This window comes from Numida meleagris, chromosome 10 (assembly GCF_002078875.1).
Source record: "Numida meleagris isolate 19003 breed g44 Domestic line chromosome 10, NumMel1.0, whole genome shotgun sequence".
Classification (NCBI taxonomy): domain Eukaryota; kingdom Metazoa; phylum Chordata; class Aves; order Galliformes; family Numididae; genus Numida; species Numida meleagris.
Window position 1 is genome coordinate 158908 of NC_034418.1, and position 12755 is coordinate 171662.

Below are 12755 nucleotides of genomic sequence, written 5' to 3' on the forward strand. Positions count from 1 at the left end.
TTTTACATGCCTTTCTTTGAAGTGTGATCAAATTAAGGGAAAAGTGTCAGGAATATGAGATCTCCCCTGGAGGAGTTTGTGGCATCTGACACCCGCAGCCGAGGCTCTTGTGTCCCGGTGAGAGAAGCTGGCATTCAGCTGCTGTGGTATTACCATAATCTGCAGGTAGCATCACCTTTACGTTTAGTAATAGAAGGGCAAGTGAGCACTTACAGTATTATTCAAATTCTTGACTCTGACATTTCTTTAAAAGTACAGCAGTGGTGCTGATGAGTATTAATCTGTGTTTTTAAGCATGTTTCTGTAAGATAGTCTATCTGAAGATTACAGAAGAAAGTCTTGTTTTGAGCCCTGGTGGAAAGTTGCATATGTTCTTGTGTAGGCAGGCATTCAGAAAACTTGTTTTGATGATTTTTTTTGTTGTTGTTACATGTTTGGGATTTTTTTCTTCTAATAGAAACCTCTCTCTATAAAGCCCTTAGAGCCTTCTGCTAGATCTGCTTTCCAAACATTCCCCTAACAGCAATACATTAGAGGAACGTTTGGGGTTGAATTCTGGCCTGTGAGGTAAGAAGAGGCTGTGCTGCTTGAGCAGTACAAAGTTTGAGGTTTCTCATCCTTTTTTCCTCTATCAAGGCCCAGCTACAGTTTGAAAAAGGTTTAGGCTTGGCTGAATTATTTGCTGCAAATCAGCTGTGTAGATTTGTAACCAAGAGCCGTTGTAGCTGGACTCACTGGAGGACTTTAAAAAGTGGATCCTAAGTTAGAGCAAATATTTAACAGTTTTCAGTGCACAGTTGTCCTATAATGCAACGTATAAGTAGGTGTGATACACAAGTACAGCAAGTTGCTGTAATGTAGCTGATAAATGTCAATGGCTTATGCAGATCTAACCATATTGAACAGCCAGGACACATTTGCCTTAAGAGATCAATGCTGACAATAAAAGCAATGATTTCCCCAGAACTTGTTTGTTAGGGTGCTTGCAACTGAAGAGGGAAGAACTTGGAAAACGGAGGCACCTACCTGGCATCTGAGAAGTATCGACACAGAATTAGCACTTTTGTTTGTTGATGTTCTGTTTGTTTCCAGATAATGTTGCAGTACAGAAAATCCTGTGTTGCAGTAAAAAGAAGTCAGTAAACCTGCATTTAGACAACTAAGAGATGGCTTCAAAGATGATCTTTCATACAGGACAAGTGTTTTTGGAACTCATGTGAATTTGCTTTGAATTAACTTCACTTGCATTCATACCTTCCTTCCTTTTTTTCTGTCGTTTCAGTGAGATGCTTATCAGTTGTGCATTTATAAGCATGGTATAATGGTTCTCAAGCTGACCTGTGTTGAGATGTTGGTTTAGTTTCTCTTAATGCTGGAAGTCAAGCTGTGGTATCAGCCAAGTGAGCGGCCAAGCCTTGTCTGCCTCACTGCTTGCTGCTCGGGCCTGTTGTGCTGGAGTCAGTTGCAATTCTCAGGTAATCCAGGCTAACAACTTAGTAATTCTGGTATGATTTCAGCCACAAAGTGACTTATTTGAATGTGTCAGACAGTCTGAGATGCAAAAACACAGTCAATAAGAAAAACGGAACATAGAACAACAGCAAAAGAGAGCACAAAACTTATTTCTTATTTTCTTTTTTTGCGAGAGGATTTCTTGTCCTTGAAAAGATACAATGTCTTTAATCTTTCACCTGCCAGCAATTACGAGTTTTTCCTGTTGTTCTTCCCATCAAAGCTCATTGATAATCCTTTTAACCAGAATGAAGCTCGTAACCAGCTGGTACCTGCTTTCAGCACCCTGTGCAAACTCAGTGGTCCTGGCCCTGTCCCTGTTCAGTCTGACAGCACTTACAGCAAAATGCATCTGCCTACTTCCTGGTTGTTCTGGCCACGGGGCGTTAGGAACTTCCTGGTTCTTCAGGGCATTGAGCTCAAGAGCGACTGAATGTGGCTCGCAGGTAAATGCCTTCTCTTCCCCGGGAAAGGTCCATCCACCTCAGGATAACCGTGTAGCTGGTGGATTATGCTGGTCCGTGGTATTTCTGTGATAGCAGTCTGCTATACACAGGTAAGGAAGTTATTTCTCTAGACCGTATTACAATAAGTGGAGTGGAAAGTTTGACAAACTTAACAAGAAAACAGTTGCGTCTATGGAATTATCTGCAGCCAAGGCACACTGGAATTTGAAGTTCTGCTTCCCGTGCTCTGCTGTCCAGCTCTGTCAGTACACAAAGCTGTAGTCTCTTGGTCCTCGATTTATCAGCCTAACGCCTGTCTGATACTTATTACAAATGAAGAATAAAAACGAAAGTTCTCTTTTGTGAATTTCTGTCGCTAGACGTAATCCAAAGCCTGAATTTCATCAGTTCTGCTGGTGCATTTACTGCACATAGCAGTAATTACCTGAGATAAAAAAATCTCCTGTACTTTGACTCCCATTGATGGTGAAGCTCGTTACACACCCCCATTATAATTATTACTCTCTTTATGTGTACCTCGTTGAACTTCAAAAGCAGGCATCCTGGGGATGCTGTTTTAAGAAACTATTCAAGGGAACAGGATGAATTATGTAAGACGCTAACAGTATGTTCCTTCTGTACCACTCCAAATCTGATAACACTTGGGGTAAGTAATAATCAGAATGTGATAAATAATATTACTCTAACGCAGCTCTGTTACTTCCCCAGTAGTAAGTAATTTGCTTCACAAGTGCAAATTTATCTCTGAGAGTTGCTATATTAAGGGCAAATCAGGTGTACGAGCCATGGCCAACAAACAAGTGCCATCTTCACCAGTCATGCTCAAGTAATTGCATGGCCTGCAAATTGTAGCAAGGGCAACAGGCTGCCTGCAGAGCTGGAAATGCAACTAACAGCTAATAAAGATCGTTCTGTCAGATTATGACAGTTGCTATACTACTGCACTGAAGCTGTATTGTTCATAATGCAGACCCTGCAATTGTGGTGTGTGACAGCGTGGGGTAACCCAGAGCCAAGGAGATGCTAGGTATGGTACGTGTAGCATTCCATCAGTTGCACCTTTTTCTCTGGCAGCTGACCAGTTGAATGAAAGAGGTAACAAACATCTGCACTAGACAGATTTTCATTTCATTGCTGAAACAGCTTCTCTTCCTAGATGACACTGTTGAACATATGAAAGCCTGTTTTTCTAGGAAGATAGTGTATTTCTGGTCAACAAAATGGCTCTAAATACTGGACTGTGAAGTGAATCACAGCACAAAACGAGCTTTATTTAATGGCAGGATAAGATGTTCTGCATCAGTTTGGAAGGTAAAGCAAAGGCATCTTCAGCTTTAGGCATCCACATGAACAGAGAGTATACCGTGCTAATGATATGCAGTTTAGCACTTTTATAACCCTAATTAAGGTATCCAGGAATTGTACGTGTCTGAGGGCACTCTTTGCAAGTAGCAGGCTGTACACCTGGTCCAGGGAGTGGAACAAACTTGACAATTCCATTGATGCAGAACCAAAACTCCATTTAACTTGCAGCAGTAGAACTAGCTGTACAGAGACTGTTAAAAACAAATTTTGTGAAACTAAAGAGTTGCATGCATTCTGAGTACGCCTCGGAAATCTGGTGGATGAAAAGATATATCTATTATTGTTTGTTTGTTTTTCTGACCATATTTGACCAAAAGTGAATATGCTCAGGTGTTGTTTGCCCCCAGACACACACACTAGAGTAGCAGTATTCATTTGCGGTCTTGCCCTCTTGCTAAGTAGGTGAAACAGTGAAGCTTAGTGGACCGAGTGAAAGCAGCAGGGAGGATGCTGGATGCTTGCTGTGCATCCTAAGTATCATACTGAGGCCAAGTTGTTTATAGGGTGAGCCCAGGCCTACTTAGGAGTCAAGGCTTCTCATTCTCAAAAGTTGAATTCTTTAGACTTGTGTTCTGGTACGCTTACAACCTGGAAATAGTGTGTGTTCCTGCACACAGCCTCTGGCGGTTTGAGTAACAGTTATTTCACTTAAACATTTTACTTTAAGGCACAATGAAAAGACTGATGTTGGTTTGACTCGGTAGAGATTTTAGAAAGCATACTAAATATTTAAACAAATAGTTCTGCTAATGGCTGAGAGAGGCATCTCGTGTGCATCATCTGCTGGTGATCATACAAGAATACTGCAGGGATTCCTTTCAGAGATGCAAATAAGCTGCTCTGTTTCTCCTGCTCATTGGGGGTGTTGAAAACTTGATGATTTCATTGTTGTTGCAAGAGTCATTAAAAAAATGGAGGCGGAGAGGTATGAAGTAAAATATCTGTAGATTGTCCTGGTCTTTATAACTGTGTTTAATAACGGGGAAAACAAAACAACAGTAAAGTTACTGTTTGGTTTTTTTCTTTAAGGAAAAACATTAGAAGCCCGCAAAATGGTAAAGTGAGCTTTGTGCACAACCAGAGTAGCTGTTCATTTTCCCTTGTTCACTGTGTTTTCCATTAAAATATTGTGAAATTTTTCTACTGTCTTACGCTCATATCTTATCTAGAGGTAGAAGAGGTAGAAATTTTACCTTGTTCTACCAGGTTCCCACAGACTAGTGCACAACAGCGCATTGATGCACGTGGAGTAGGAATCTCAGAGCCGTGGAACCTGGAAAGCTGGAAGCAGCCTGGCATGAGCCGAGGTCTGTTCTACCAGCAGAAAATAAGGAGAGTTTTTGGCAATTTAGTGCAGAGTGAGAGAAACTGTCAGTGCTTGTAGACCTGAAAGGATGCTCTGTGACTGAACACTGCTTCCTGTGCGGGGACAGAAGGGCGGCGAGGGCACGCTGAGCGTGTGTCCTGGTTTGTCAGGGCCTCTCTGAAGGCAGAGGAAGGATCAGCATTTTCTGCATAAGCCAAAGCTTAATAAAAAGCAAAATAAGTTTTGGATGACTGGGAAACACATTGCAGTCCTTCTCTTTTGCATTCTTCCGAGTCTAGAAGATTTTTTTCTCTCAAGATTACTATTTTGTTGACAAATAACATTTAAAAAGTGCTGCACGGCATCTCTGGAAATGTACAGAAGCAGAGTTACATAGCTGGATACTGAGTGGATTCATGGCATGTTTCTTATTAGGTAAAAGTTACCATTCTTCAAAAAGCATTCAGAACAATGAACCATGACTCCATTGTAGGAAAGGAAGGGAGGTAACAGGTCTGCACTGCTCTTCAGTTAGGTGCTTCATGGCTGTAATGGGAATGAAGCTGGAACAATCCTGTACTAAATCCTCACTGTGCTTAGGAGTGGTTTTAACACACATCGCCAAACAGATCTTGTGGTTTTACATATTTGATTCATGTACTTGGGAAATGAACAGCTTTGTAATATCTGAGCAAAATCCATCCATATTTCATGTAAAGGTGGCAACAAATGAACGTGTTCTCTTAGACAAAGTACAGACTGGTTGGGTGCAATATCTTAAAGAAAAGTCATAAATTGCTAACTGCTTCTATTCTTGCTCTGTAAGAAGAAATGAAAGCACTGGAGTACGTCAGTCTAAATGTGTCTTACAGTAAAATGGACTTAGAAATAAGAAAACAATATTTGTCATTGAATTTGGATCACATTTTAAAAAATCAAATGTAGAGCGTGGTTTTGTGTTGTTTTTCTTCTCTTTTTTGGAAACACAAATTGCTATTTAACTACTTGAGATAGGCTAGTGGGTTTGTTGTTATGTATCTCAAAACTATTTAAGCTTAAAATTCTGCTGAGCTTGAATTCTTGCCTAGCATTCATGCACTTTCATCAGAGGAGCTGGTAACAGGTGTTTGGAGGACGGTTCAGTATTTCTGTGCTGAGGTTCGAGTAATGCTGATTCTTTTATGAGTGGCCACCATACAATTAGATCCCTGTGAATCTGGAGGAAACACAACTGTCAGTACAGCAGGAAAGCGTTGCTGAAGCAATGTAATCTCAGGCTGTCCATGAAAATTTGATTAAGATACAAATGCTATGTTAGTGAATTTTCCTTATGTAGAACATGAGCAAATACACTAATTTTTCTTCATAGGGATACCTGTGTTTTCTGTGGAATTTTAATTTCCTTTATATATAATTGTGAGAATTTTAGGAGAGCTTTTCTTTTTTGGGGGGAACAGAGATTTATTGGCAGGAATTTGTGTTGGGCTTTTACTGTAGGCTAAAGTAACTTCTTTGCCAGCTGGTGAGAATAACTTCAACAGTATAAAAATACACACACTGGGGAGAATTGATTATGTTATAATTCTATCTGACGAGCCATACTGGACTAACCAGAAGCCTGAAGGCTTGAAGTGCTGTTTGAGAAAGAACAGCTTTTCATTTTCAAGGCAGCACGTACCCCCCTGACAATTAATGGGCCAGACATGGCTGCAGTCAGGCCTCTGTAGGTTTTAGAAGGTGAAAGATGAGTAGGAAAAATTTTATCTTCAATTCTTTCTTGGGCACCCAAAGCTAATATTGTTCCATCTCGCTAAGATTCATTAAACAAACCATCTCCAAAGATCAGATTTATTTAGCCATTATTGAATTACGCCAGCTCCTCTAAAATATGAGGCTAAAGCACACCGAAAGGTGATTTTGTAAATAGAGCCCATTCCATTTCTATTGTATAAACAGAGCTCAGTGTCACAGATTCATGCACTTGTATGCTGCAGTTGTCTCACTACCAAAGTACACCAAATAAGGGCTCAGAAAAGGGAGTGTTTAGCTTTGCAGGTACTGAGTGAGATCACTAAGTGGTTAGATGAATTTATTTGACTACTTCTTGCCTGATAGCAAAGCTTTCCGGAAAACTTCAAGCTGTAGGAAATGTTTGCTGTAATTTTAAACCTTAAGAGGATTTGCTATTGATTCCACTTCCAGTGGATTCCCAGTTTCTAAGACCATAAATAAGAATTAATAATTTTGAAATAGGTGATTGTCTCCTGCATGAGAAAATGTGGTTTTGCTGGTTTAGGACTTTATATATAGGATTTATATACGTATGTGTGTATGTAAATACATATATTATCAAGTCCTTAGAGAGTTACTTAAATGATGCACTTAAATGCACGTTTCAGAGTAATGTCCTTGCTTATTGCAGCTGTAACTAGTTACTGTGCCACTTAGGTTGCAGAGCCATGGGGGTTTTAGGGGCAACCAGCTCCATCTGTGCAATTGGCCCTTCTAAGATACTACAGAAACACAGTGTCTGCTTCTGTTGGCGCTGAAATCAAAGTAAGTGACAAAAGTTTCTGGAGTTGGGATTTTTAGATGAGCCCTTGCCCCTGCAATGAAATGGAACGAAGTACCCTAGGACAGAGATCCCACGTAGCACCCAACCAGTCAGTTCATGTTCAGGTCTGGTACAGGGCACTCGCATCCAAATTGGAGAATGCACCAAGGTTTGGGAGTGTGTTCTAGAACCTGGAACTGGACTGGTGAGGTTTTCTGGGTTTGGGTCAGGCCTGCTGGGATCCCTTAGTAAAGCTGCACCCCCATTGTATATTCATTGCAGTTTATGTATGTAAAGAAAAAAATAAATTTCTTCTGTGCTTGGATGATAAGATGTATCCCGTCAGCGTTTTTGACTCCAAAAGTAAGTTGTCAGCAAGTAACATCTGTTGTGTCAGGGTGGAATCCAAGTTGCTCACAGGAATGTAAAAGCTAGTTGTTTTCTGCAAGAACTGGTTCCAATTTACCACCCATTTTGAAAGAAAAAAGGAAGAAAAAAAAGTTGTTTTTTTTAATGTTTTCAATCAGTTATATTTGTTTGGGTATCTTTGTGTTTCCATACTTTAATATAATTGTCTTTATATTTTCATATAAAGTTTAAAAGCTAATCCTATTTAACTTGCATAGCACAAGGTGTGTGGGTATTCATCGTGGCCTGGGAATGTGATCTAGGACTACCAACTTGATGCGATTTGCTTTTGGAGATGAGAATCTGTTGCCATGCCACACGAACGTAAAGCACAGAGCACGCTGTGCAGTCGGATCACGAGCAGCTTTTCAGCTCCGTGGTAGAGAAACCTGCACTCTGCGTGAGGAGGTTTATGGGATGCCACGATAGTGCGAAGCCTGGTTTCTCTGCTGAGGTCACTGTGCAGGAGGGCAGCCACAGCCAGCTGGTTTGGAACGAGCAGGGTTGTTACCTCCCACAGATGCAGGCAGGGTGCAGCTGCCAGAGCTGCTCTGCACTGCTGGGTCAGCGCCTGTCAGGGTGGAACACGGGAGCCCACGAGCTCTGCGAAGTCGGTGCACTTCACAGGCCGTGCCCAGGTCCCTTCAACTACCCAGGCTGTCCTTAGCAGCTCCTTGCCTGCTGGAATGTGAAACCTGTGTTAATTCAGCGAGAGACATGGATAGTTCAGAGGCTCCTTTTTGAGAACTGAACCCAAGTGTCCGAAAAATTTATTACTATTACGTGGGCTGCCCCAAAAGTAATGCCTCCTATTTCTATGGCAACTATAATAGGTACAAAGAGCACAGTAACACTACTTGATAGAGCAAATGCTCAGCTACAGAACGCTACTTTTCAGCAGTCACCACCATTAGCTCTGCATTTTCGCCGTCAATGAACAAGAGCCTGCATGCCATGCTCACAAAAATCTGCACCTCCCACTGTCACTTCTCTCTCACTTCTCTGTTTTGATCTGTTCCCTTCAAGCTGTGTGGGAGTTCTGTTTTCCTCTTCCATATCCCCTGTGTTTGCTGTGATTCTGAAGAGCACACAGATCTTTACCTTGCCTATTCTCACTTTCAAACATTAAGTTTTGCAATTTCATATGGTGTAGCAGTTGCATTGTTGTAAGCTAGGTTTCTGTACTTCAAATGACAACCAACTGACAGTAGTGAAATGGGACTAAAAAAAAGTTAACGCATTCTAAACAACTGTTTTTCTGTTATCCAACCTTAGAAATGTGTTGCTACAGCTTTTACTGATGACCAAGCAATTGTCAGCATTCAAGAAAATCAAGCTCTAGCGAATTTATTTAAATATGAATAAACCCAGCACCCACTGAGGAACTTCCACATCAGTCACTCACTTCACAATTTCATTTCTTTAAACCCGTGTTCTTGCAGCGCTCTACATGTATTTTTAAAAACTGTTGAGGTGTTAATAGTGACTTCGAAGAAATCCAAGTGGCCTGAGTTTGAAAGTGTAATTGAGTTTTCTGAGAAAAAGGAAGTTAAAAACTTTCTGACCATTTCTAGACCGCCTAACCTTATTATTGCAACCTTTGTTTTTCTTCTCTTTCTATTATTTGACAACTTGTATTGTCCTTTATTTAGTTTGCAAGCTATGTTGGAGCTAGGAGCATCTCTTTTGATCTATGATGTCTCTAGTGCACTTCTGGGCATAATTATAATCATAAAAATCTTTGAAACCATTTTACCTGATCTCTTGTTATCACTGAGGTTGAGATGTTCTATACTGGCACCATAAAAATAAAAAAAAATTAGTCTTTTTTTAGCCTTCAAAGACTTAGAATATAATAAAAACAACTAAGCAAGACTGTGTTTTACCTCTTTGTAGCATACAAAAATATCTGTTTCGTTGCAGTATTTTAAATTCTCCCTTAATCTCTCAAGCCCCTATGAACAAAGCATTGGATTACCAAGTAATACCCATCATCAGAAGGAATTAGGCACTTCAGCTTTGGGCTCCATCTGAACCACTGCATTAGGAGCGATGTTCCTGACGTCATGTTTTCCAAGTCGCAGCTGAATCACGTGGTGCCTTTCCCCCGCCCTTCAAGACTTTGCAGAGATGGTAAAGTGTGTCTCTCGTGACTCTCCATCTCTCCGGGTTGCCTTGAGGCACTAGGGAGCATATGGTTTTGCAGCTAAGAAACAAGTAGGAAACTAAGTTCCTGTTCATGTGTGCCAGCGAGTCTGTAACAGAGCTGTGGCAAACTGTGCAATTTCCTTCATCTATAAGATTTATTAATCAGAATACTCTTTTACTTCCAAGAAGACTGCTTTTTAATTAGGTCATGTGTTCTGTCTGCAATATGAAGAAATTAACTAAAGGACATCCAGATCACGATTCCCTCCTCCCTTTTCTCCAAATATCGATTTTAAAATGTGCTCTGGTACCAGAGTTTCTGTAGTGCTGTACCACTCGTTGTGAGCACGCTGTTAGGATTCACAGAATAAAGTGGATGGCACACATCCCTGCTGCCTCCGCTCTGCAGCTGGGGCAGCTCCTGGTCAGAACCTGTCCAGCAGATCTCCCATGATTTTCAAAGGTGCCATCCTTGTGTAAGGCACAGGAGGGGCAGGAGGCACCATGCAGCCTTGAACCATCATTTAATCCTTAGTGTTTACAAGAAATGACATTCTTGCTAAATGTTTTTTAAAACAGACCCCAGTTTTAATCCATTTGCTTTATGGCACTTACTGTGTAATCCTGTCAATCGAAAGGATTTCTAATTATGTTCATTTTTCTTCCTTTTTAACTAATACATATGGTAGTATGTCTGTAGTAACCATGAGTTCCTTAGATTCACTATGTTCCCATAACCTGAGTAATAGTTTTTCTGAAGCCATCTGGTTGAACGTTGCATGGTTTGCTGGACAGCTGTTGATCTTGTAATTCATCGATGCTGCAGCCCATAACAGAACCTGCATGAGGTATCTTGGCTCAGTTTTTTCCTGCATCACATCACAAACAGGTGTTGACCACTCTAAAAAATTGTCACTTGGTGTCATTTTCCCTAGGAGCTGCAACACCCTCATTTTATACTTAATATTTATCTGCAGAAGACTCCATTAGTCAAGTTGTTATGAATCTGTTGTAGTTCTGCATTTTGTTTCCTGGCACGTGGTTTTAAAACAGCAAATGTCAAATTGACCTTACAGTCTGCAACCCAACTGTGCCTTTCCCCATACAGGTCATTCGCTTGCAAGTTGGAATAGGAGGTCTGCAGTCCATCCTCCCTTCACACACCCCAGGCACCAGTGTTCTCTTTATCCTTGGGACTGCTCTAAAGAAGAAACTTTCCAGTGTGTGGAGTGATTATGTAAATCATCAGGGATTTTAGAAAGCTTTTTAAGCAGTACAAGAGAATAACTTCTTTACAGTCTCTTACAGGTTTTTGGCGTTTAATAGTAATTACATAATTGCACAGGGTTAAAGTTATTTTTAACATGTGATTTGTAGATGCCAGTCTCTTTTGAGGAGTCCTAAAAATCCCACAGAAAAATGAACCTGCTAGGCTTCTCCTTTTTATCAACACTCAAAAATGCCTTTCCTGAGAAGTAAATGCCAAGCATTTGTTATTTGGCACTTGATTAGTCACTTATTTATTTCAACTCCAAACACGTATAAGATTGTGAAAGTTATGCTAAGCTAATCATTAAGAAGAAAAATCTTCCTTGATCCAGCTTTTGCAATTTCCATCTAGATAATAGCATCAGGGCAAAATACACCGGGCCGTATATCCTAGTAAGCAGACCCGCCTGCCCGTTCTTAGCAGGGTGTGCTGCTGGCTGTGAGCAGCTGGAGAGCCTCAGCTGTGCCTCTCGGTTACCAGCCGCTTGGTTTCACTTTTGAGGACTTTTACCATCTTGTCCCCTCCCAACCTGATTTTTCTCATTCTGCTTTAGCATCGATTCCTGTCTCCAGCCTATGTTACAAGCCCCTGCCACCACCTAACTGTATTTTTCAGATTAACACTTACTGCTTTCCCCAGGGTTGCCTTTCACAGAAGAAATGCCTGCGAAATTAACTCATCTTCAGCTATTTCTTTATTTAAATTCTCTTTTTATCCGCTGTGTCTACCAAAAATGGATGGCTGCAAATCTCATGTGCTCAGTCTGTGATCAGCCTAAATTCCTTTTCAGCAGGGCTGGAGGAAGGATTTTCTTATCGTTGTTAAACAAAAATGTGTGTGGTAAGAAGAGAGTTAGCCTAGCTATGTATTTGAATGCGTTATTTCTCACTGACCTGTACAGCACACCCTGAGTAGGCAGTCTGGCATTGCATATGTCCCACAATGAACAACAGGCTGCCAGTAGGAACACACATCATTGCGAGGGCTTAGTTTGAAGGAGCGGAAATCTAAAAGGTGACAGAAAACAGAGGAATTGCATTTTTATTCTGATACTGAGGCAGCACTGCTTTGTAACACTGTATCTTCTTTGTTCTATCACTGATTTATTTGCCACTCGCTAGAAATAGAAATGTCCATCTGTCTCCATGTGCCCTGCAGAGTATTTAAAGTACACGTCAAACCATTTTCCTTAATTTGGCTCTCTGAGAGCCCCAGATTTTAATTGAACTTATGCTAATAAACATTCTCTTGGACTTTTCTTAAGTTTTGATATCTTGGAGTGATGAAGAGTTTTAAAGCACAGTCCAGTATTCGTTCTCCCACTTTCTTACTTGGTGAATGGTTTTCATTCAGTGCATGCTAACTTTTATCCTTCAGATAAATGGGAATTCTGCCTTCGCTGGCCACTGTGCTGTTGCAGAGAATAATTCATTATAAAACTGCCTTTCCTAACTTCCTCACTTTCTGTTGTGTTTCTGCAGAGTGCTAGACAAGTGACCAAGTTGCTTTGTTTTTTGCATTTCCATTCTTTCCTTTTCTTGTTTCTCTTATCGGGTAACGTCGCAATTCAGTTTGAGGAGAGTGAGGCTGCACTGATTGGTGATGGTGTTGTCAAGGTTCATGAAGTTCGATTTACATGGTTATGTGTTTATTAAAGAAATATTTAAATTGCATGTTATCAAAACCTGCGTTAAAATCATTAAGATTATTTAAATGACCTGTAAA

At 40.7% G+C, this 12755-nt stretch overlaps 1 protein-coding gene and 1 long non-coding RNA gene across 11 annotated transcripts in view; one reads left to right on the plus strand and one right to left on the minus strand.

The window, feature by feature from the left end:
• The window catches only part of SMPD3 (sphingomyelin phosphodiesterase 3), a 112416-nt gene that overhangs the window by 60147 nt on the left and 39514 nt on the right, over window positions 1-12755 (plus strand). Inside the window, exon 1 of one of the 10 annotated variants that reach the window (XM_021408976.1) lies at window positions 1924-2068. The exons of the other annotated variants lie outside the window; for them this stretch is intronic. The gene's annotated coding sequence lies outside the window, so the exon portion shown is untranslated. Of the gene's footprint in view, window positions 1-1923; window positions 2069-12755 lie in introns of those variants that run through there. 10 annotated transcript variants of the gene reach the window in all.
• LOC110404573 overlaps window positions 1-12755 on the minus strand; it is a 74169-nt gene that overhangs the window by 30573 nt on the left and 30841 nt on the right. The gene's annotated exons all lie outside the window — the stretch shown is intronic.